The following is a 25328-nucleotide window of genomic DNA, read 5'->3' on the forward strand; positions in this document are numbered from 1 at the left end:
CTTTTCTAAATTTCTGAGCTTCCTTTACTACATTGTGCTTTGCTGTACTCCATCCAAGGGGCATCATTAATCATCTTTCCATTCTTGGCAGTAATAATGTAGACAATGCATCATGTCAAAGATGTTCCTGTTAATAATTAATGATAATTTCCATAATGGTAGTGACATTGCATTATGCCCGAGCTCCAGATGACTGGACCTGCCGTCCACTCTTGTTCTGGCCTATGTGATGAGCATGGCAGAGTGGGCCTGATGTGGAATAGAATTGGAGGGGCGGGACACAGAAACAATGATTTCACCCAGCAGCTGGAGAAAGCCACAAAAGCCATCCTGACTCCAGAAATCCACGGGATGCCCCACATAAGGGAAATTGTGATCTTTTAGAAAATGAAGGTGTTTACAATTACCTCTGAAATAAGAAGCTAATTTATTCCGTAGAGAGGTGCCTGAAGGACGCTTTCAGAAAACAGTGGTCCGCACATGCTGTCCCGTTAATCTGTCATGAGGTAAATGGTAGCACAGAGGCATTCTTTTAAGCATTGAGGAGGAACAGGAAGCCCTACTCAGCCCATTCCTTGTTCTCTACAGACCAGTTGTCCTACAATGCTAGGTGGTGCTTCTCATTCTCATTAGAATGAAAGCACCACCAGCCTGGCTGCTTTCTCCTTCCCCACACCTTCTCAATGGAAATATCTTGGAGTGACAGACATTGATATACATCTATAAGTAGAATGCCAAGTGCCCCTTCTCTCTTGCTAACCTAATCCAGTTTTGTGCAGTGTTAGTGTGCCTAGCTAAATATTCTATTCTCCAAGTTCCCTTGCAGCTAAGGGTGGCCAGCTGACACATTTCTGGACAATGAAAATAAGGGTAAGTCTCTGGTGAGAGCTCCTAAGAAAGCATTTGCATTCTTGATTAAAAATAAAGCTTCGGGCACCAAACTTCTCACTTCTTCTTACAAAATTATTTAAATGTGGACACTGAAGTCTGGAGCCAAGCCACTATCTTGTAGCCTTAAGGATAGCATAGTAGAGAACCATGAAGAACCTGGGGCTTTGATGACACAGCTGAGACCTTCTCTGTGGAACAAGTCGCTGTACAGGCTTTATGCAAAGAAAGTCAGCCCCTATTTGCTTCAGCCACTTCTACTTGGTTACTTTCTTACCGGAAACCAAATGTATTTCTAAGTGACATAGGTAGGTCTGAGAACCTGTAGTTTAAAAAAAACTGCACAGGTGACTAGATGTCTAATAAGTGTTTTCAACTTAACGTATTTAAAATAGAATACTTGATTCCCACCTGCTATCCTCTCCCCTAGACACCCCCTCTCGCCTTCCTTCATCTCAGTAACAGGCAACACACCTTTACCCTGTTGCTGAAGAGTTATCCTTGACATCTACTTCATCAATAGGAGTTATTAACTTTATACCTAAAGTATGTTCTCTTATAAAGAACTCAGACAACCTAACATCAGAAAAAAAACCAACCCCATTAAAAAGTGGACAGAAGCCCTGAATAGATACTTCTCTAAAGAGTACATACAGATGGCCAATAAACATATGAAAAGATGCTCAACATCACTAACATCAAAGAAACGCAAATCAAAACCACAATGAGATACCACTTCACACCCGTCAGAATGATTATCATCAATAAATTCAAAAACAAATGTTGGTGAGGATGTAGAGCAGTGGTTCTCAACCTTGGCTGCACATTAGAATCACTTGGGAATCTTTTTAAAATCCTGATTTCTGGGCCTCATCATTAGCAACAAAGAAACAGAATTTCCGGAGGATAAGGCCCAGAAATCAGGATTTTAAAAGATTCCCAGGTGATTCTAATGTGCAGCCAAGGTTGAGAACCACTGATGTAGAGAAAAGGGAACCCTAGTACAGTGGGGCCTTGACTTACGAGTTTAATTCGTTCGTGACAGAGCTTGTAACTCAAATTACTCATATGTCAAATCAAAAGTGAATGAGTGAGACGTGATGCTGGGCTGATGTTGTGGCGTTCACTGTGACATTCACTGCGCCAACTAGCGATGGGGTATCTGAAGCTGGCTCGTAACCCGAATTTTAGCTCGCAACTCAAAGCAAAAAATCGGCCGAGAGACGGCTCTTATCTCGAAAAACTGGTTAGTTGGGACACTCGTAAGTCAAGGCCCCACTGTACACTGTTGGTTGGAATGTAGATTGGTGCAGCCACTATGGAAAACAGTGTGGAGATTCCTCAAAAAATTAAAATAAAACTGCCTTGTGACCCAGCAATTCCACTTGTTTGAATATACCCAAAGAAACCCAAAACACAAATCAAAAGAATATATGCACCCCTATGTTCACTGCAGCATTATTTACAATAACCAAGATATGGAAACAACCCAAATAATCATCAATAGACAAGTGGATAAAAAAGCTTTGGTACATATACACAATGAAATAATATTCTGTCATAAAAAAGAATGAAATCTTACCTTTTGCAACGGCATGGATGAACCTAGAGTGCATTGATCTAAGTGAAATATGTCAGACAAGGAAAGACAAATACGATATGATTTCACTTACATGTGGGATCTAAATAACAAGCAAAATAGAAACAGACTCTAGATACAGAAAACAGACTGATAGTTGACTGAGGGAGGGGGTTTGGGAACTGGGTGAAAAAGCTGAAGAGATTAAGACATACAAATTGGTAGTTACAGAACAATCACTGAAATGTAAATTACAGCATAGGGAATATTGTCAATCCTATCTAATAAAGCTGAAATATGCAAATTGACTGTCACTCCATAAAAAGATGGTGACACCCACAGCCAATAAGGAGGGAATATGCAAATTGATGTGACAAAGATGGCGGCGGCCAGGCCAGGATGCTTGTCATGTTGCCATGGTGACAACGCAAGTGTTCTGCCCCACCCTGGCCGCTCCAGGACTCTGGGCAGTGCACAAAGGCAGCCAGGGGAAGGAAAGCCTATTCTTGCACAAATCTTCATGCATCAGACCTCTAGTAATATCATAATAACTATGTATAGGGCCAGGTGGGGACCACTCTGGAAAATACATGATTATCTAACCACTATGTTGTATGTCTAAAACTAATACTAATATTAAATGTAACCTGTAATTAATAAATTAAAAAATAATAAACATTTTTAAAACTCAAGCATGTTCTGAATCTACCCACTGAGTCTCCATTCCCACCCACTACTTCAGTCCAGGCTGTCACCATGGCCTCTTAATTAGTTCTTCCCTAGCAACCAGTCTTTAAATATTCATGCCATCCTCTGATCAAGACCCACTAACAGCCTCCCATTTATTACACTTGAGCTAAATCCTTAATAAATGGCCAGGAATGCCTTACAGTACCTGCTCTTGCTGCCTCTGAGATCTCAGCTTACACCACTACCACTCACACACTGGACTTCAACTCTCTGGCCCTTCTGCTATAGCCTGCTCATTCACCTCCTCAGACCTGCTTTCCGTGGCATCTCTATCTAAAACAGTCCCCACTATTTTAGATGCTCTTTATGACATCTTCTTTTTGCTTCACAACATTTATTGCAATATGATATTTATTGTTTATTCATATGTCAATTGAATTATTTTTTGATCCTTCTCATTAGAATGTAGGCTCCTATAGAGCAAGGATTTTGTCTGTCTAATTCTTTGGTGAATCTCCAGCATGTAGAATGATGCCTAAGACATAATAAGTTCTTATAGAATGCTTAAGCACATTTATTGAAGGTATGATTTTATATCCACATGGTAGAACCACTTAGATAAAATATCCAGATTATTTATTTTATTTCTTCTTTTACATAGGATGTTTTCATCACAAGAAATGCACTCCTCATTGAGTGAATTAGGAATGTTAATTTCAGTCATGGCAAATGTTCATGATTTCACTGACCTCTGGTAATATGGACCTGGCTCTGATGGCATCTCACTCTTTCAAGAACAAGAAAGGACATTTTACCATGTATTCTGCAAAGGAAAAATTTTTCTCCCCCACTGAATGCATTCTGAATCTTCCTCTTTGTTACTTATTAGTAAAGCCCCTAGATATAGTTTCATAAAACACTCAGAGGTCAAAGGTCCTGAATTTGCAAAGTGATAACTTCCCAGGGCTCATTCTGAAGTCTGCCATTCCACCTGCCAATAGCTATAAAAATAAAAATCTAACAGAGGAGGTTGGGGATAAGTATAGTATTTAGTTTGAAAGATAAATTCAAGCAATAATATACATTACCACAGGCTGAAGACTCACCAACCTGCTTTAGTTCAACTTTGTTACCAAATTACTCATCTTAATTACTGCGTTCTTCTTTCTCTTATCTCATTTTTCCCTAGTCATATTAATGGTCACATAATAATATTAGACAATGTTCACTAAGCTTAACTCTAAAAATAATGGCTGTCTTAAATCAGAGTTAATTAGTATGTCAAGAAGTTCAGGTAATTATGGGACCATGTGATTTTTTTTTTAAAAAAGGCATTGGGGAAAAAGTCACTTTACCAAATGCTACATTCATGATTCTATAAAGTATTTTTAATCTTTTTTCCAATATTGTCACTGAAAATTGAATAATGTGATTCTTCAGTGATCATTTGAGTGAGCTCTCCCTAATCCTGCCATCACTCTGGAAAATATATTTAACATTAATTTATGAATCTTGGTGTCCTTCCTCTTCTAGGTTTAATAGGGAATCATGGTTTATGCTATTTTTATTTCATCATACATAAGGAAGGTTGTCAGGAGCAAAAGATCAGAGTAACATAACTCTCCTCTCCTGCACCCTCGTCAGCGGCTCCTGGATAGTTTTGTGGTTTGAGGGGAGTCAGAAGGCATACTGTCTTTGGATGTATGCAGAAAACGTTCTGGGACTTGAAGGGGAAGGAGCCAGGGTACTAAGGGATGTCTCTGAGAACTGCGTGCATATGAAATAAGCACCATAAATAAAAGACTTGCTATCTTGAGTATCATGGCATGAAAACTTGCCCATCTGTGGGTCCTGTGAGGGTACCATGACCTCCCCCTCAATCCTTCACAAAATAATCAGAATATCAGTGCAGTCGAGAAGAAACAGAACAAATAGTTTGCCTTTGTTTCTCTGGTTCCTGAAATACATGTCAGCATGAGAAATAAGGCCTAGCACCTTAAAATCAACACTAGCAAAGAAGACAACAATGAAAGTAGGCAACAAAGTAAACAGGGTCCCTCAGTACATGGACAGACTCTCAAGTATATTGAGCTTTGAGTCCTTGGGTTAAGCTGTTATGAGGGCAGTCACGCCTGCGATAGGCCTGGTGAGGGCAGTGCTGCGGACGCTGAATGAGGAGCAGGGAGACGTCCATCAGTCTCCATGACCTAATCTCTGATGGAGCCTGACCTCAAGTCAAGAGACACCATCCAAAACCTTTTCAACTGTACCAAGTTTCCAACAGGATAAAATTATAAACATTGAAAATGTATTAATATTTACGGTAAATATTACTATTTACTAAATCCAAGCCATAAAGATGCCTGAGATCCTGTGGTCCCCTTCTTGTCCCCTGTAATAACATGCCACACTGATCATCATTGATTAACTGTCCATCTTCCACACCGGACTGCCAACTTGGGGACTCGGACCATGTTTATCCTGACCCCACTACTTCTCCAGTGCTTAACACCTATTAGGTGCTCAAAACTGTGTTTGAATAAGTGGCTAGAAACTGTGTTTCAATAAATGGCTAGAAGCTCATAAATTAGTTTCATAGCTAAGGTATAAACACTTGAAAAGTTAATAACACAAGAATATGTGTCACAAGACAGGACATGACGAGTTACTGAAAGAAAAGTAAGACAAGTGCTATAGAGGAGGGAGCACCGCAGGCTGCAGCAGGGACTTCCTCGGGCTGTCAGAAGAGCCCTGGCACTGAGTGTGCTCATGCTTTCCCAGCACAGAGGCAGACACACCTATCTAATGAGGGAGGACAGCAGGAGACAAAGGGTGACAAAGGGAAGAGGTGTTCTATCATTGGGGTCTCAATTATCACTATGTTTCTATTTGTCCATATTTTAAGTATTTCATGTATTAATTACATTGGTGTAGCCATAAGACCCTGGGCTACAATCATTTTGAGGAAGGATTGAGAACTGATATTCATTTGTCATTAATAAACTAATACAGGCAGGGTGTCCCCCAAAAATGTGTACAAACTTGGAATAACTATAAAGGCAGTGTTTATTAAAACACATTTCATTTTCAAATGTAATGAAATCTACATGCATTAGGTGTATACATTTTTGGGGGCATCCTGTATATTTTTAAAGTTGAGGTGAAAGAAATTGATGGCCATTGATGATAGTAAAATAGCATTTTTAGACCAAGTGGTAAATCTCTAAATGAGGACTATCAGATGTAGGTGATAGGGGAGATCATTTTAGCAGGTGTTTGTTGGCAAGACTGAAATCACATCATGGAGGTTTCCTCATGTCTTGAATAAATGTAGCTTGATTTCAGCTTACCATCTATGAGACTTTTAGTCAACATGTTGGGTTTAACAGGAATAGCATCTAACTATGTCATTTCTTGGGGTGAAATGGGAGGCTACGTTTGGAAGTCAACTGTTCTGGATTGTGGCTGTCTATTTCAGATAACATCTCTGAGGCTTGGTATTCTCAGCCATAAAGTGGGGATATGACACCCTCTGTAGATTGTCCTGTGGATTAAATGGGAGCATGAAGGTAAGCACTTGGTCCTTAATTACAGGGTGTCTCAAAAAATGTATACATACTTTGAATATAATTATAAAGGCAGTGTTTATTAAAATACATTTTATTTTCATTGACAGCTATCATACATTTTGGGGACTCCTTGTATATTATGTGCTGTTCAGTTTTGTCTCCCACATACCCAATTAGTTGGCATAGACAGAATAAACAGTCCAACAGCCATTCAATGCACCCATATTTAGCATCTCTGGGTATATGGTATTGGTAGGCATTCACATGTCCTTTTGGCTAGCACCCAGGATAGTTGGATGTCAGTCCAAGACAATTCATAGTGATAAGGGCAGTGTTATACAAGCAAAAGAGCTCATTAGCGTTCAGTTGACATCATTTTATTAACCTATATTGACTGCTTTTTAAATGCAAATTGAATGCCTTAGTGAAAAATAAATTGAAATATTACATTGGCACTAGTCTTGAAAAAGCACATTACAGATTGATGCTGGAACCATCACCTGCACAGCTATAAATTACTAGTGCATCAAAAGCCAACTTGATTATTGTCCCTCAGTTAAACAAACACAATTTAATGTTTCAGCAAAACCAATAATTCATTAAGAGACAGTGAGCAACTCTATAAATAAAAGAGCTCAGGAGTAAAATGTGATACTCATTCTGTAGAATAAATTAGCACAAATGTATCAATTGAGCATTCTTAGAATTACCACCCAATTTTATTTGAATAGCTAATTAGCAAAGAGGTCAGAACCACCTGGGATGTGGAAAGATGATAAAGTCTCTTTTAGAATGTATAATAATTCTAGTCATCATATGGGGAAGATGTGGATAAAGATATCAGATAGTATATATTTTGAATAAACCCATTTTGCACTTTCATCATGTGTTACAATTATTAAACAATACGGCCCATCTAACCTCCAAGCAAACTGATAAATCTCATGTGATCCCACTGTCCTTGACTCCAAGGAGAAATCAAAGCTCCCAGTGGAGATAAACCAAGAAATATGTACGTGTGTGCGTTATTATTATTGATGTAATTGCTTCAAGTGATGCACTCTCTCTAGGTTAAAAAAAAATCCATAGGGAAGTCCTGATTTATCTCATCACTGCAAGGTGTCCTCCATACTTGAGCAGAATATTTATCTGTTTGTTAAAAAGGAAGTACTAATTGGCCAATCTCGTTAAATCCCCGGAGGTAGAACTAGATGAATGGAAGGTTGTTAAGAGGTGTAAACAGATCAGAAAAGGAAAACCAAACTGTAAATCAAAACCCCGAATAATTGTTAGAGAGAGAAAAGAGAAAGTAATTTATGGAGCAGAAAATGCCCTAAACTACCTGTGTGCTAATACTAACAGTGACTAGGTTGGGGAAATTATCCAATCCCTGATTGGCCAGGGATCTAATTGCAGACAAGTTTCAGTAATTATACTCTATGGAATGGAACTGCACTAGGCCATAGTCCCTGAGGATTCACTCCTTCATTGAACCAACTAGAAATATTTGAGTGTCTACTATAGCAACACACTGGGCCAGGTAGTATGAAGATGAAAAAAATGAATCACAAATAAATCCTAACCGCAAGGGGTCTGAGAAGAAAATATAACAGGAGTAAAGAGAGCAGTGATTTTCAAAAATTTTAGCAAAAGTAATCTCACACAGAACTCCACCAGGTAAAACAAACAAAAATGTAGCTCTTCTGGTTGAAGTAGAAGACCAAATATGTGGATTGCAGCTGATTTAGTGACTCCTGCTCCAGCACTGTGGGACCCTGAGTCATGTCCAGGGACCCCTTGAGCTCTACATATCAGCATTTGAAAACAATCATTCTGATATAGCCAATCAAGATAGAAAGTAACAAGTTCCATAAAGAAACAAAGAAGGCTCTGTGAACAGTCAGAAAAAGTTGAGAGTATATTCATCTGGAATGTTTGGAATAGCACAATCCTAAAAGAAACATCATTTTTCAAAAGAATTCATGTAATACGAGTTCAAGCTTTTACCTTTGAGGTCTTTAGTTCCTTCTTTCTAACAATAGGGAATTGCCATCAATTTGTCTAACACACAAAGGACATAACTTTCAAGATAACTACTCAAAGTTTCACTAATTGGCATCAAGTAGAGCAAAAACAAAGAACAAGAACTATAACCATCAGTCCAGGAGTAAGAGACTTTAGGCCTGAAGTAGGGAATATTAAGGACATTTGCCTTCTGATCTATGACAACTCCATGGGTCCATGGGTTCACAACCATTTACTACCATACACGTACAGGATAACCTGGAACAAATCATACAAACTCACCATACTTTGAATCTTTGTTATAGATAAACATAGAATCAAACATATATACGTTTTTAATTCTCATCTGAGGACATGTTTTTATTGATTTTTAGAGAGAGAGGAAGGAGGAGAGAGAGAAACATTGATGTGAGACAGTAACATCCATCCATTTTCTTCCATACACACCTTGACAGGGGATTGAACCCACAATCGAGGAATGTGCCCTGACAAGGAATTGAACCCACAACCTTTTTGGTATATGGGACGACACTCCAATCAACTGAGCCACCCAGCCAGGCTTGAATCAACCATATTTTTCAGTCAAATCATTTCCACCCACAACAATCAGTATCTTATACTAGAGGCCCAGTGCAGGAAATTGTGTACTGATAGGGTCCCTAGTGGCTGCCGACCAGGTACTCCCTCCCTTCCCTCAGCTGCCTGCTGCCACCGCCAGCCAGGGCCTCCCTCCCTTCCCCTGGCTGGCCCCACCTCCTGGTCAAACTCCCAGGAAATTCCCAGTCAAGGGGACAATTTGCTTACTACACTTTTATTATCTTATATGATTGAAGTTCAGCCAATCTGATTTGGCTGAGATTTATTTGTGAAAGATGAACAAACCATAAATGATGTGCATCACCAAACAGTTATGAAAGAAAACTAAGAACTTTTAGCTAGTTGTTCCCTTGTCTTGCAGTTGTCCCTACCCTGAAGTCCTTAACCAATACAAGCCTGATTCTCAGGTTGATCAAGTTCAACTAACAAGGAAGAGAACAAGGAAATATTTGCGAATCAATAAAATCCCATTGAACCAAACTGTCAAGGTCTCAATGATAATAGAAATGTCCATTTAGAGTTTACTCTACAGCAGTCTTTGGTATCAAGCACTTTGTAACTCTTCCCCCCCTCCCCACCCCCCATTCTCACAACTCCATGAGGCATGGACTATCATTATTCCCATCTAACAAGCAAAGGAACTGAGGCTTAGGGAGGAAAAGCTGAACCCTGGCAAGTCTGACTCCAAATTTAGCCACTGCATTATTTGTTGTTTGATTGTAAGACCGCTTTCAGCCTCTGCTTTCAGTAGAGGAAACAAAATATAGCGTTTGTTGAGTATTTACTGCTATTTTACTTTCTTTCACTCACTCATTAAACAAACATCTATTGGTGGCTACTCTTCCCCAGCACTGTTCAATGATGATGAAGGCAAGCCCCTGGCCCCCTGGAATATGTTCTAGTGGACTGACACAAATAAAAATAAACCATCAAATAAGCACACAAAGAAATAACTTAGGATAGTGTTAAGTACTGTAGTTTTTTTAAAAAAATAAAATAAATATATAGTAAATATTTTTTTTAGACATTCCAATATAGTAATTCTTTTAATAGTAATTTTTTTTTAAAGGTGGAGGGTGTCCTAAACAGTTGGTTGAGCATCACCATGTGCATGAAAGTGTCGCTGGCTGATTCCTGGTCAGGGCACCTACCTAGGTGGTGAGTTCAATCTCCTGTTGGGACACATACAGGAGGCAACTGATAGATGTTTTTTTCTCACATCAATGTTTCTTTCTCTCTCTCCCCCTTCCTCTCTCTCTAAAGAAAAAAAATCAATTAAAAAAAAAAAAGGTAGAGAGCAATAATATGATAGAGAGTGACTAGGAAAGGGATCTACTTTAAGTAGGGAGCTCAAAGGCCTCCCTGACGTGGGTCATATGTTGAGCTTTTCGTTTAGATTCTAAAATCCAAAGGATGAGAGAAAATATTGTATCCTGGGGAGCAGCATGGTCAAAAGCTCAGAGATGGCCAGTGAGATAGGTGTGGGGGAAACAAGAGCAGAAACAGTATGAGATACATTCAGCCATGCAAGGAGTTTGTTTGGATTTGAGTCTATGTGCTCAGGAAGACATTGGAAGATCTTTTTTGTTTTTAATATATATTTTTATTGAGTTCAGAGAGGAAGGGAGAGGGAGAGGATTTCAGAAAGGAAGGGAGAGGGAGAGCTAGATAGAAACATCAATGATGAGAGAATCATTAATCAGCTGCCTCCTGCATGCCCCCTACTGGTGATCAAGCAGGCAACCCAGTATGTGCCCTTGGCCAGAATCAAACCTGGGACCCTTCAATCCACAGGCTGCCACTCTATCCACTGAAACAAACCAGCTAGGGTGCCACTGGAAGATCTTAAGCACTAGAGTCACATGATACGATTTCCATTTCTGAAAGGTCACGTTAGCTGTAATGTGGGGACGGCTGTAGTGGGCATGTGTGAAAAAGCAGAGGCTGCTTCAGTGCCCAGTTAGGGACCACATTGTTTGAAAGCATAAATGGAGACCAGTGGACAGATTCATAAAGTATTTTGGAGGCAGATCCAAGAGACAGTGGGTTGAACTGGAGGGTGGGGAGGATAATGGGGAAAAAGAGGAATGAAGGTGACACTTAAGTATTGCCCTGAACAACCAACGTGTGGATGGGGTACCCTTTGTTGAAATGAGAAAGGCTCCATTTCTCCTCCTTCGGCAAGGAGGAGGAGAAATGGAGTTTGAGAGAAAAGATTCTTAGCTCATTGTTTTATTTAATCTTTAGGACAACACTATAAAGTTATTCCCATTTTTCACATGAAGAAATTGAAATTCAGGCAAGTTAAATAACGTGCCAAAGGACACTCAGCAAGGAAGTGCCAGGGCTGGGATTTGAGCTGAGGTGTCTGATTCTAGAGCCCACCCATGCAGTTATTGTCTACCACACCTCCCAGTGCAGAAAGACTGTGGTTTGGGTACTGGTTCTGTCTCAATGAGCTCCTCTTTCCATATTTTTAAAACTAGGCAAATACTAGTAATACTCATTGCATAAGAGTGGTAAGGGGCAGGTGATTAAGCAGGGAATTCTCCCTGCAGTGCACAGTCCTTCATAAGAATAGGACGTTACATCTCCAGACATCGAATCTTGGCAAACATTCTTGATTCTGTTAACTATGAGTACTCTGGTTTGACCATGGCCACACCCTAGCCTGGTAGACTCCTGCTGCCTTATTTAGCTTCCAAAGAGCTTTCCAGGTCCCAGGAGTGGCACTCAGAGATTCTACCCCAAGTGTGGGACAGTGCCTCCCCTCAATATCACTAGAGAACTTTGGGATTCTCCCTCCCTCCAGGCTGCTTTTTATGATTTACCTTCAAGAAATGATGTGTCATGCTGAGTCTGGGGCTGCTGTCAGGGACACAGTTGCAGGGACCCATGTCCTCTGCAGGCGGCTTTCTCATGACACTTTACAAACTGTGGAAGATGCTCTAAGCCTGCAGCTGAGAGAGTCCGGACCACTGCTCAGCCCCTGTCCCTTTGAGCTAGAAAGTGAGAGGAAGGGGGAGGGGGAAAAGGAAGAGACCACCACCCACTGTGAGCTCTACTGAGTTCTGGGTCCCTTGGGAGGTATTTTTTATTCATATTATCTTCTTTACCCCCCTAACAATCTTAAGTGGTAAAACAATTAGTATGCTCACTTAACAGAGATCCTAAAGCTCAGAGTGTTCACTTAACTTGCCAAAGTTTACACAGCAGACTAGAAGCAGAGTCAATATTTTGCCCTACATATATTCAATTCTAAAATGCAATCTTTTGTTTGGCGTGGGTTTTTTTTTTCCCCACTAGGCCAGTGATGATGAACCTATGACACGAGAACTCATTTTTTTGGTTGATTTTTCTTTGTTAAATGGCATTTAAATATATAAAATAAATATCAAAAATGTAAATCTTTGTTTACTATGGTTGCAAATATAAAAAAATTTCTATATGTGACATGGCACCAGAGTTAAGGTTTTCAAAATGCTGACACACCGAGCTCAAAATGTTCGCCATCACTGCACTACGCCATAGTGCCACAGTACAGAATCATGTAAGAAAGGAGGCAGACAACAGGTCTTCTTAGAATGGGCAGAATCCTACTGAAAATATGAAGTCACGAGACTAGAGTAACTAAAAATTAATCTGAATTTCAGCTCAGACATGTCAGAAAAGAAACCTAGGCTTGCTTTTTGTTATACATGTAAAATATAAGTTATCAAACTATAATGGAAAACATCACCATATTTAACCAGTCAGATTTTTAGCTCCCAAGGCCATGATAAGGAAGGTGACTGAAATTTAGTTTGCATAATTGTAACAAAACCATGTTAGCCAAAGGAGAAGAAGGAGCTTATCCCATTTCTAGGAGAATCAATTCTTCCGTCCAAATGAAAATGCCAAGTGGGAAACGGGGATTTACACAGCTGCCTTTCGTGCGGATGATTTGATTTATGTAAGTAAATTCTGTACCTTTCCAGCTCTGAGCCCAGAGTGGTGCGTTAGGCTGATGCATATCAGAGCCGACTCACTTTCTCATTCCAAGTTGATAATTTAAATGCTTACATTAAAGTTCCTATGTTAACTTTCAGGGTTTTAAAAATGAAGTAAGTTCCTGTTCTCCATCAGACCCAGGAGCAATGGGAATTAATGTGATAATGTCTTCAATGAAACGTGGTGGGGACGTGTGATTCATGTTGGTTCCCGATCTTTTCCTTCTCTTTAAAACGCCATAAAATGAAAAATACAACAGCTGTTTCATGTTAAAGAGAAATGCAAATGCACATTAATGCTGCTCAAGAAATATTTTATATGTTCTGAGAATTTATTATTTATATGAATGGGATCAATCTACATTTCTCCCATTTAATAAAATGGCACTTACTGGAATGGCTTTCTCAGCTATTTAAGCCAAGTGCACAAAGAAGAATGGTAGGACCTAAGTCAAAGGTATATTTATTTTCTCCAAAAGTACAGAATAAACAAAACAAAACAAAAATCTGATACTGTTTGCCCACCAAAGACATAAAAGCACTACATTCTCCTTATACCTTGGTTAGTAGATTTACTAGTTTCAGTTGCATATTAAACAATGTCATCAGAAAAGACAGTTGTTTAAGTTTAGCTCTGTCATAGGATAAACTGTGTTCAAACTCAACCTTCTTGTGCTAGTAAATTGTTTTTGGAAAGGCCTCCTGATGAGCAGTAATGCTTCCACATTATCATACACCTTCTATTACCTACTTTGGATGCAGATATAAATTATTCAGAACAGGAGAGATTTCCCCTGCTAATTAGTGGCAGGCTGACTGACCACCTCCCATCAATGCCTAAGGCTTCATTCTATACACAGTTCTCCAACCAGCGTAATAGCCCACTTCCATGGTGTGGCTGGGTAATTTTAATCAGTCTTTGTGTGTACCACCGAAACCCAACAGCTGTGCACTTGGATGACCTTATTATCATTAGCAGCAAATTGGCTGTTGAGCAGGGAATTTTTCATCAGGAAAGACCACATGATTTCATAAACTTGGGAATGGCCAGGTTCTGTTTCTTTTTTCTGACTATAATTTACAACTTAGGAAATGAGCACATTTGGAGTGAAATTCAGACTTTAATGAAGAGGGATATATCTGAAATTTCCTTCTAACACATTTTCCATATTCCTTTATTCTCTTCCAGGGAATAAGAGAATTGTCATCGTTTAGAAAATGTCCCAACGAATGAAGGAGTAGTTTTCCATGAGTTTTACTTTTGGCTTTGAAAGTATCAAAGTTGCCTCCTGGTGGCTATGGAATCAACAGTTCTCTGGAGTCTTAGGGAAATAACTCAAATAATTGCCCCTAAAAGGAGATCTTTAGATCCCTATCGTGGAAGATGCACATTTTTGGTGCTAAGAAAAAGTAAAATAACCTGCTGGAGACACGATCAGTCACAAGAGTACGTTCCAAGCAGGTGAGTGGATGTTAATTTTAAACCCCTGGTGCAGCCCAGATGGTACTTTTTTATATAAGGCATCCCAGTACTCCATATATTAGAACAGACCTACCATTGTTTTAGCCTCTCAGACTTCTAAATTTTCCTATATTACCTTTAATTTAATATGTAACCAAGCTCTTATCTTTTTTTAAAAAAATACTCCTAATGGAAGAATTCACTCTCTTCCTTCTGTAAGGGGAACTTCTCTAAAGGAGGCAGTAGTTTTATCATAATTAGTCCCTTGATTATTTGATAATTACCAAAAGCTCATTCTCCTCGTTATTAGCATCCACGTGGTATGTAGATCAATTTCTTTGTGCTACAGTAGTGCTGCCAAATGGGATGATGACCTTGTAGGCATTAAAGATGATGTGTAGATGTGCAGTTGACCATAGAGAGAATGGCATAGAATGCACAAAGGTCTTTCCCCTCCTGCATGGCCCTGAGGTGATTTCCACATTTGTTATACCAGCGTCAGTTCCCTGTGATGTTTATGGCCTTACCTCTTGTGAGTGTCCCTGGGCAAAGCTGTAAAGGATGTAAAATAAGACTACAGCCTTCTCCTATGGTCCCTGTCTGGTTCTCTTTCTCTTTTTCACCCCCATCTGCCCTACAGTACTGCACTCTATAGCAGCGGTTGCCAACCGGTGGTTCATGGACTGCTGGTGGTCCGTGAGGTCTGAAAGGTTGGCGACCGCTGCTTTAAAGGAACTAGGGCCACCTGAATGGTTCTAAGAGCAGACCTTTGAAGGAGGGTACAGTGGATACTGTGGTGCCCCAGGGCTGCTCTCCAAGGCCAACACCCTCTCTCTCATTTGCTGGGGAAGCCAGCTAAGGAAGGCTTCCAGCAGCATCTCTCACTGCGATAGGCCCTCGGCCTTAGGAAACTACTTCACCTAAGTTTATGCCAACTTCCGGGAGCAGCCAGCAATCAATGACTGGCTAATGCTGAGATACAAAGACCCAGCTCCTGGCCTCCACTGAAACTCCAAAGGGCCATCCCAGCTCTAGAGTCCACATAGGGTTGGCTGAAACCTCATCTGCAACCTCACTGCGCATCAGCTTCTTTCTCTGCTAAATCCTGATGTCCTTGCCTCTTTTTTTTTTTCTTTTTTTTAATATATTTTATTGATTTTTTTTTTTTATAGAGAGGAAGGGAAAGAGATAGAGAGTTAGAAACATCGATGAGAGAGAAACATCGATCAGCTGCCTCCTTCATATCTCCCACTGGGGATGTGCCCGCAACCCAAGTACATGCCCTTGACCGGAATTGAACCTGGGACCTTTCAGTCCGCAGGCCAACGCTCTATCCACTGAGCCAAACCGGTTTTGGCTGTCCTTGCCTCTTTACGAGTGTATTTCTTGAGAGCACCCCCAATCCAAAGTAAAATAAAATGAGGTATAAGAGACAGGTAGAACCAAGTGTTTCAGAACAAATTCCAAGAGCGGAGTGAATTTTCAAACAGTTTCAACATTGGAATCTGCCATATATGCTTAAATGAGCTGGTTCCCCAGGGCATCTTCTGGCTGTTCAGAACACTCACCCATGTTTGCTTTAATAAACCTCCACTCTGAGGCCCTACAGCCCAAGCACGCTGGTCATTACTAGTCCTATAGAATGGCATCCTGCAAACACGCTACTGCCCACCATCCCTCTTCAGACTTCCATCTGAAATTCCAAGGCTGCATAGCCCAACTGTACCTTATTGCTACATCCCAACCCTCTGCCTCTCTCGTCACTGTTTTCCATAAACCAAGCCATGACTCAAATCCTTTGGACAGCTGTCAATCCCCTGAGCACTCTGGAAGCTCAGTCCATTGCCAAGAAGTTACTTTAGATTCTCAACTATGCTTGTTGTACATAAAGGTGAAGGGGTGTGTGTTTTTTCTTACAAGTTTGCTTTAAATACAGATATATTTTTCTCCCAAGCACTTGTTTCCTGCCCTCACCAGGAAGGTGAGTCAATATTCTCCTGCCTCCTTCCCATTTTATAGATGAGGAAACAGAAGCACAGAGAAGTGACCAACCTTCTGAGGGCCATATCATCAGAGTGGTAAAGCCAGGATTCAAACTCGGCCAGTGCTCTCAACCAATAGCCCTTTGGCCTTGCCCCATTCCCAGCATCCACCAAATACACTCTGAATGCTGCTGTAACCCAATAATGGAATATCAATACCTCCAACTAATGACCATACATCTGAATTAAAGACCCAAATATGCAATAACTTAATCTCTATTTGAATGGCTGAGAGGAACCTCAAATTCACAGTATTAAAAACGGAGCTTATCTTTGTCCCTACAAATGCTCTTTCTCCTTCTAAACCTCAATAACTAGTGTTATTATCCATTTGAATGAGCAAGCTAGAAACCTCATTGTCATTCTTGATTTTGCCCCAAGCAACTTCTATACCCAGCCAACATTTATTTATTGATAATGTCTACTTTCTTTTACCTCTTTAATCTTATTTTACTTCAATAGCCTCTATTTAGTCTCAGCCAATACTGAGAATCCATATCTGAGCTGAAAAAGACTCTGAGGCCATGACCAGAGCAATGGAATTAATGTTGTGGTTGATTAGTGATGTTTGCCAGGGGAACAACGGGCAAGTGATGGCACTAGTACTAGGACTTACAGCTTCTTCTTAGCATCCTAACTCGATACTTAATACATGGAGGGCACATAATAAATGATGCCAGCAAAAATCATCGACAATATATTGTCATACTGAATTAAACAATACTTTAAAAGGATTACACAGCATGATCAAGTGAATTTATTCCAGGGATGCAAGGATAGTTTAATATCTCCAAATCAATCAGTGTGATATACTACATCAACAAAATAAAGATTAAAAATTATATGATCATCTCAATAGCTGCAGAAAAAGCATTTGACAAAATTTAATATATATTCATGATAAAAACTCAAACAAAGTTGGTATAGGGGTAAACATACCTCAACATAATAAGGGCCATATGTAACAAACCCACAGCCAACATCATATTCAATGGTTAAAAACTGAAAGCTTTTCCTCTAAGATCAAGCACCGGACAAGGATAACCACTCTTGACACTTTTATTTAACATAGTATTGGAAGTCCTAGCCAGAGCCATTAGGTAAGAGAAATAAATAAAAGGAATCCAGATTAGAAAAGAAGTAAAACTATCACTATTTCCAGATGGCATATTATATATAGAAATCCTAATAAGTCCCTCCCACAAAGAAAACCTGTTAAAACTAATAAATGAATTTAGCAGTTATAGGATATGAAATCAATATACAAAAATCTGTTGCATTTCTACACACTAATAACAAACCATAAGAAAGATAAAGGAAACAATCCCATCTACAATTGTATAAAAAATAATAAAATATATAGGAATAAATTTAACCAGCAAGGTGAAAGATCTATACACTGAAAACCATAAGACAATGATAAAAGAAATTAAAGAAGGCACAAATAAATGGAACCTTACTCTATGCTTAAGAATTGGAAGAATTAATGTTATTTAAATGTCCATAATACCCAAATCAATCTACAGATTCACTGTAATCCTTATTGAATTTCATTTTTTCACAAATATAGAACAAACAATCTTAAAATTTGTATAGAGCCACAAAAGACTCCAAATAACCAAAGCAATCTTGAGAAAGAAAAACAAAGCTAGAAACACAATGCTCAGATTTCAAACTATATCCCAAAGTTATAATAATCAAAAGAGTATGGTTGGGCATTAAAAACAGACACATAGAGCAATGGAACAGTAAAGAGAATGTAGAAATAAACCCTTGTATATATCATCAATTAATTTATGACAAAGCAGCCTGGAATGTGCAATGGGAAAAGTAAAATCTCTTCAATAAACAGTATTGAGAAAAATTGGACATCCATATGCAAAAGAATGAAACTAGACCACTATTTTAAATGATACACAAAAATTAACTCAAAATGGATTAAATACTTAACTGTGAGACCTAACACCATAAAAGTCCTAGAAGAAAACATTGGCAGTAAACTTTTTGACAGTGGTCTTGGTGATGATATTTTGGAATTTATACCAAAAGCAAAGACAACACAAGGAAAAATAAACAAGTGGGACTACATCAAATTAAAATCTTTTGCATAGCAAAGGAAACCATCAACAAAAGGCAACTTACTGAAGAAGAAAACATATTTGCAAACCATATATTTGATTAAAAAAATAATATAAAAAGAAACCACATACAACTCAATAGCAAAAAAACGACACAACACCAACAATTCAATTTTTAAAAAATGGGTTAACGATTTGAAATAGACATTTTTCCAAGAAGACATATAGATAGATGGCCAAAAAGTACATAAAAAGGTCTCAACAGCCCTGGCCAGTATAGTTCAGTTATTTTGAGTATTGTCTTGTACAGCAAAATATGGCGGTTCAATTTCCAGTCAGAATACATATCCGGGTTTGGGGTTCGATCCCAGCAGGAGGCAACTGATCAACATTGATACTTCTCCCACAAATCTCTCTCTCTCTCTCTCTCTCTCTCTCTCTCTCTCTCTCTCTCTCTCTCTCTCTCTCAAATCAATGAAAGCATGACCTTGGGTGAGGATTAAAAATAAAGGTGTCAACATTACCTATCATCTGGGAAATGCAAATCAAAACCATGATGAGATTTCAGTTCATACTTGTTAGCATGGCTATTATCAAAAAGACAAAAAATAACAAAAGTTGGCAAGAATGTGAAGAAAAGGGAACCCTTTTGCACTGTTGATGGGACTGTCATTGGTGCAGCCACTATGGAAAACAGTATGGAGGTCACTCAAAAACTTTAAAAATAAAACTACCATATGATTTAGCAATTCTACTTCTGGTTATTCATCCAAAGAAAATGAAAACATTAATTTTAAAATATGTATTTGTATATATTTATAAATATGTAAATATTTTTATATTTTATATGTTCATTACAGCATTACTTACAATAGCCAAGACATAGAAACAACATAAATGTCCATTAATGGATGAATATATAGAGAAAATATGATATATATTATTTTACTTCTCAGGCAAAGTAAGCTTTTATACATTAAACTAGAGGCCCAGTGCACAAATTTGTGCACCAGTGGGGTCCCTCTGCCTGGCCTGAGGGATCAGGCCAAAACCAGCTCTCCAACATCCCCCAAGGGGTCCTGGATTGCGAGAGGGCACAGGCCAGGCTGAGGGACCCCACCAGTGCACGACTGAGGCCAGGGAGGGACGCAGGAGGTTGGCCAGCTGGGGAGGGACTGCAGGAGGGCTCCAGGGCATGTTCAGCCCATCTTGCTCAGTCCCGATTGGCCAGACCCAAACAACAAGCTAACCTACCAGAGTGTCTGCCCCCTGGTGGTCAGTGCATGTCATAGTGAGCAGTTGAGTGGTCTTAGCATATCATTAGCATATTACACTTTGATTGGTTGAATGGCCACCTGGACGACCAGACACTTAACATATTAGGCTTTTATTATATAGGATTGTTTGGTGGATATAAAAGGGGTGTTATTTTTATTCTACATCCTTCTTCTCAGTACAATCACTAACTCTCACTTAATTTATAAAGGTTGCAATGGTTTGTTGGGCTGCCTCCCTCAAGATTCAAGTAGCTTAGTAATAATAACACAGAGCTGCTGAACCTTAGCATCTACTGGTCTGTAAAACTAAAGACATCTTAACATTTGCAAGACTCCCATCTGCTGCAATTAATTCTGATCTCTTGCCCATAGTCTGGGGTTATTAGCAGGAGAGTCAAAAAGTGCTGGCCATTTTGAAGGTGAATCTTTGTTAATGCACTTTGTTGTTGCCAAATAATTAGGAATTAACTTTTACATTTATATAAAAGATTGTGAATGGATAGAAAAATGTGTTTCAGCATTTAGTCAATATTTTGCTGTTCTGGCTTTTCTTTTGTGGTGGAAACCCAACCTGCTAATGTAATTCATATATGTCAAATAACATTGAGTGTCCTCAAGTTGTAACTAACTCAGTTGGCAGGAAGGGAGCCCGTCAGATATTACCCATCAGATATTAGAAAGAGAGCACATAAGTGAAGAATTGAATGTATCTAAATCTCTCGCACACCAGAACATGAGTATCATGACTCGCATCAGAAATGAAGTTATGGGATCGTAGGTTTCAGACAAGTTCTTCTACTGAAGTTTCTAGGGCAGTAGCACCAGAAACACTAGGGATGTGGAGCCCAAGGACCATAGGCAAAGGACAAGCAAGGAAGGCATTGGATAGTGTCAGGACAATGAATATCTATAATAATAAAAGCATAATATGCTAATTAGACTGGACATCCTTCCAGACAAAGCCAGGGCTGCGAGGGAAGCCTGTGTCCTGGGGGCCTGTGGGTGGCCTGGGTCCCGGGTGCCAGAGGGAAGCCGGTGCCAGCAGCCAGGGGAAGGAAGGCCTATTCTTGCATGAATTTTGTGCATCGGGCCTCTAGTCTATACTAATAAAAGGGTAATGTGCTAATTAGAGGGGATGTCTTCCGGACGATCTTCCAGACGTCCTTCTGCATAAAGCCACAGTGGCTGCAAAGGGCCCAGGCTCAGGCCAGCAGTGGCAGCAGCAGCGGGGTAATGGGGGCGGTGCCTTCCCCTGACCCGCCATGTCGCCTTCTGCAGAGGGAGGCCAGACTGCAGCTTAGGCCAGGGGCCAAGGCAGAGGTGGTTAGGGGCTATCAGGCAAGCAGGGGGGCAAGTTAGGGGCGATCAGGCTGGCAGGCAGAGGCAGTTAGGGGCAATCAGGCAGGCAGGCAGAGGGCTTAGGGGTGATCAGGCAGGTAGGCAGAGGGCTTAGGGGTGATCAGGCAGGCAGGCAGGCAGAGGGGTTAGGAGTGATCAGGTAGGCAGGCAGGCTAGCGGTTAGGAGCCAGCAGTCCTGGATTGCAAGTGGGATGTCCAATCATCAGTTGGACATCCCCTGAGGGGTCCCAGATTGGAGAGGGTGCAGACCGGGCTGAGGGATGCCCCCCCCCCCCCTTGCATGAATCCTGTGCACTGGCCTCTAGTCACTAGGGAGAGGAAGCCAAGCGTTGCTACATGATGCCATTACCCGGCACCCACAGCAACCATTTCCAGGCTGGGCTGGGCTGTGGGCTGCATTTTGCACCATGGGGTCTTAGCAGTATCAGCTGCAATTTGATAGGCTGTCGCTCTGGGGTGGTGGTGGGGCCTATGTCCCACTTGGGGGAAGCTGAGTGTTGTTTTGTGAGCACCAGGTCTGCATTGCCATTTCTCTGTAAATGGCCAGTGAGTGTCATGGCAGCTCCTGAGTTGAGCATCTGCCCCCTGGTGGTCTGTGCACGTCATAGTGACTGGTCAGAAGGTGGGAGGGACACTTAGCATACTAGCCTTTTATATAGAGAGATAATGGTTTGGGGAGTAGGCATTCATGGGTAGGCAGCAAGAGTAGCAGTAACAATCACTGTATGAAGAATATGACTTGTAATGAAATAAAAATATCAATGAATCACCATTAGCAGTGAACAGGCAGGAGAAACCCATTTAAATTAAATGATATTTCAAAATATCCAGTCTCCCTATCTCAGTAAATGTGAATTCCATTTGCACAGGCCAAAAATCTTGGTATTGGTTTTGGCTCCTCTTCTTCCCACATCTCATGCCCAAACTGTTAGCAAATCCTGTTGGTTCTAACTTCAAATATACTCAGAATTAATCCACTGCTCACTGTCTCCCTCAGTACCCACCTCCTTCAAACACTGTTGTCTCTCCTCCAGTCCAGATTCTGCAGTGGCCTCCACACTGATCTCCCTGCTTCTTCCCTTTCCTCCTATTATCTGTTCTCAATGCAGCAATGACCAGAGTCCTTCTAAAATGTTAGCTCGCATTCCCCACTGCTCAAAATCCTCCAAAGGTGCTCCTGTTTCACACAGAGCAAAGCTCTGGATCCTTAAGATGCCCACAAGGTCCTTTGTCCACATTCCCCCCATCTCTCCCCAGTCTAATCAGTTCCTGCCATGCTGACCTTGATGATCCTCAGCCACACCAGTGGCTCCTGCTTGGTGCTCTGTATTCACCGTGTGTGTTCCTTTGTGCCCTCTAAGAAGCAGATACCGAGGGATTACAAGAGCAAGAAATATATTGAGGGGAAATGTGGTGAAGGATTAATGGGATGGAGGAGAAGATGGAAAGGCCTTGGGCCACAATGCTGATCTGACTGACACGCGTGAGGAAGAGGGGCAGGAAGCTTTCAGACTGCAGTGCAGTCCTAAGGATACTTCCAGCAAGCAAAGAGGGTGTTTTTGAGCCACAGGTGCCTGCAGGGGTGTCCCCACCTCATGGAATAGTACTGAATTACCACCTTATCCTGGTTTATTTTTCTCCAGAGAGTTTCTCTCCAACACATATTATAGAATAACCTTTTTTCTTATCTCTCCTCCCACTAGAATGTAAGCTTTATGAAGGCAGAGATTTATCTGTGTGTTTTTTTGTACTGCCATATTCCCAGCTTTTAGAATAATATTAATAATACACAACACATAGAACTTGCTCAATATATAAATGGTGAATAAATGAATCTTAAAAGATATAGGTTAATTTCATCATTGCACATGCATTTAAATTCCCTGCTGATTTTAAAACCTGAACTCCCCATATAATCTTGTTTAATCTTCCTAGCAATAATAAAAAGAAAATCTATTAAAATGCATTCAAATTATAGAGGCTTAATATTAAAACACACACGCACACACACACACATACATGTGTATGTGTGTGTGTGTGCGTGTGTGTGTCTAATATGCAAAGTGTCCCCTGGAGAGGTCTACCTATTGAAGTTCGATCGCTATGACATGCGCTGACCACTAGGGGGCGGCACGGAATGAAGGCAGGCCCCAGCTGGCAGCTGGCAGTAGCTAGGGACCCTACCTGTGCACGAATTTCGTGCACTGGCCCTCTAGTAATGAAATAAACCACGTAGTCGAGCAGAACCCTTTAACTTCTCCATGCATCTCCATTTACTATCTGAGATTTGCAAACTATCTTAAGGATCCAGACATCTTCATATAGAGTCTTATTTTACTCCTTGATTGGTATATTTTAGTGGTTTCCAAAATTTGGTGTGAAAAACTACTTTTTAGGGTTATACATATGTCATGTGGTTTGTACTTTTGGGAAATATTATGGATTTTTGCAAAGGTTATTTTGACATCTTCCATGCAATCTGTGGGGTTGGTTCCTCAGAAGCAGACCCTGAGATGATAATTTATGAGAATTTATGTGAAATCAGATTGTTTTCCCTAGGAAAAAATGAGTAGGGTCAGAGGAAGTAGGACTGAAGAAAAGGAGGCCAAGCAGAGATTGGATATGAAGCAAACTCCCACAGAGGGCAACTTTGGCCTAATCCTGCAGGGGGTCTGGAATAGTGGAGGTTGGTCCTCAGCGTTGTCCTTAGAGCAGCCAGCCATTGCTGAGGGGCTGTGCCCAAGGCAGCGGTTCTCAACCTGTAGGTCGCGACCCCTTTGGCGGTCGAACGACCCTTTCACAGGGGTCGCCTAAGACCATCCTGCATATTAGATATTTACATTATGATTCATAACAGTAGCAACATTGCAGTTATGAAGTAGCAACAAAAATAATTTTATGGTTGGGTCACAACATGAGGAACTGTATTTAAAGGGCCAGAAGGTTGAGAACCACTGGCCCAAGGGGATGTACATTCCCAGGCACTTTCACTCCAGGAGCACAGCAGCAAAGTAGGCAGCAGCAGCCTGTGGGAAGCCTAGAAAAAGCTGCTGCTGCTGGGTTTTGGAAGTAAAAACAGCGGAGCCAGAGTGCATGAGATGGAGCAAGGACCGGGGATGATGCAGTAATGGAGCAAGGACATATGGGCAGAACACAGGCATTGCCCGCTGCACATGCTGACTACACATGTGTCTCACTGAGTACAGTTCCAGAAGAAGAAGCAAAAAGATATGTTACAATAAAACAAATCAGCAATCAACTTGGAATATGCTTTTCAAGTTCTTAATTTCCCTTGTTATCCATGAGCATTTATTTGTATGTGCAATCGTACTTCTTTAAATCACCTGTAGAATGATCCAAGCATTATGCTTGAGACCACCACATCTTGTTGCCCTTTTAAGTAGAGCTGTGTTGCAAGCCATGGAGCTACACTAACTGGCATGCTTCCTTTCCCCTACTCAGTTGTAGTTAAATACTGTCCTCCCATCATTGCGTGTGGTAAGTAACTTCTAAGATCTCAGCCAACCACTTGAGACTATGAAAACTTTTGAACAACTGCTCAACTCTGAGCCAGATGGCAGGGTCAAACATGTTAGCCAGGTCAGGTCAAATTGTGGTGCCATTCTCTGTGCTTAGAATTCTGTTCACAACAGCTTCCTTATGGTAGATGAGAGGATAAACCTGTACTGAACTCTGCAGACCATGAAACAAACTTAGAGGGGGAACAGAATTCAGCAAATGACCTCAGGCATAATAATTACAAAAGGCTTCAG

Source organism: Myotis nattereri (assembly GCF_964212035.1).
Source record: "Myotis nattereri genome assembly, chromosome: 14".
NCBI classification, from domain to species: Eukaryota; Metazoa; Chordata; class Mammalia; order Chiroptera; family Vespertilionidae; genus Myotis; species Myotis nattereri.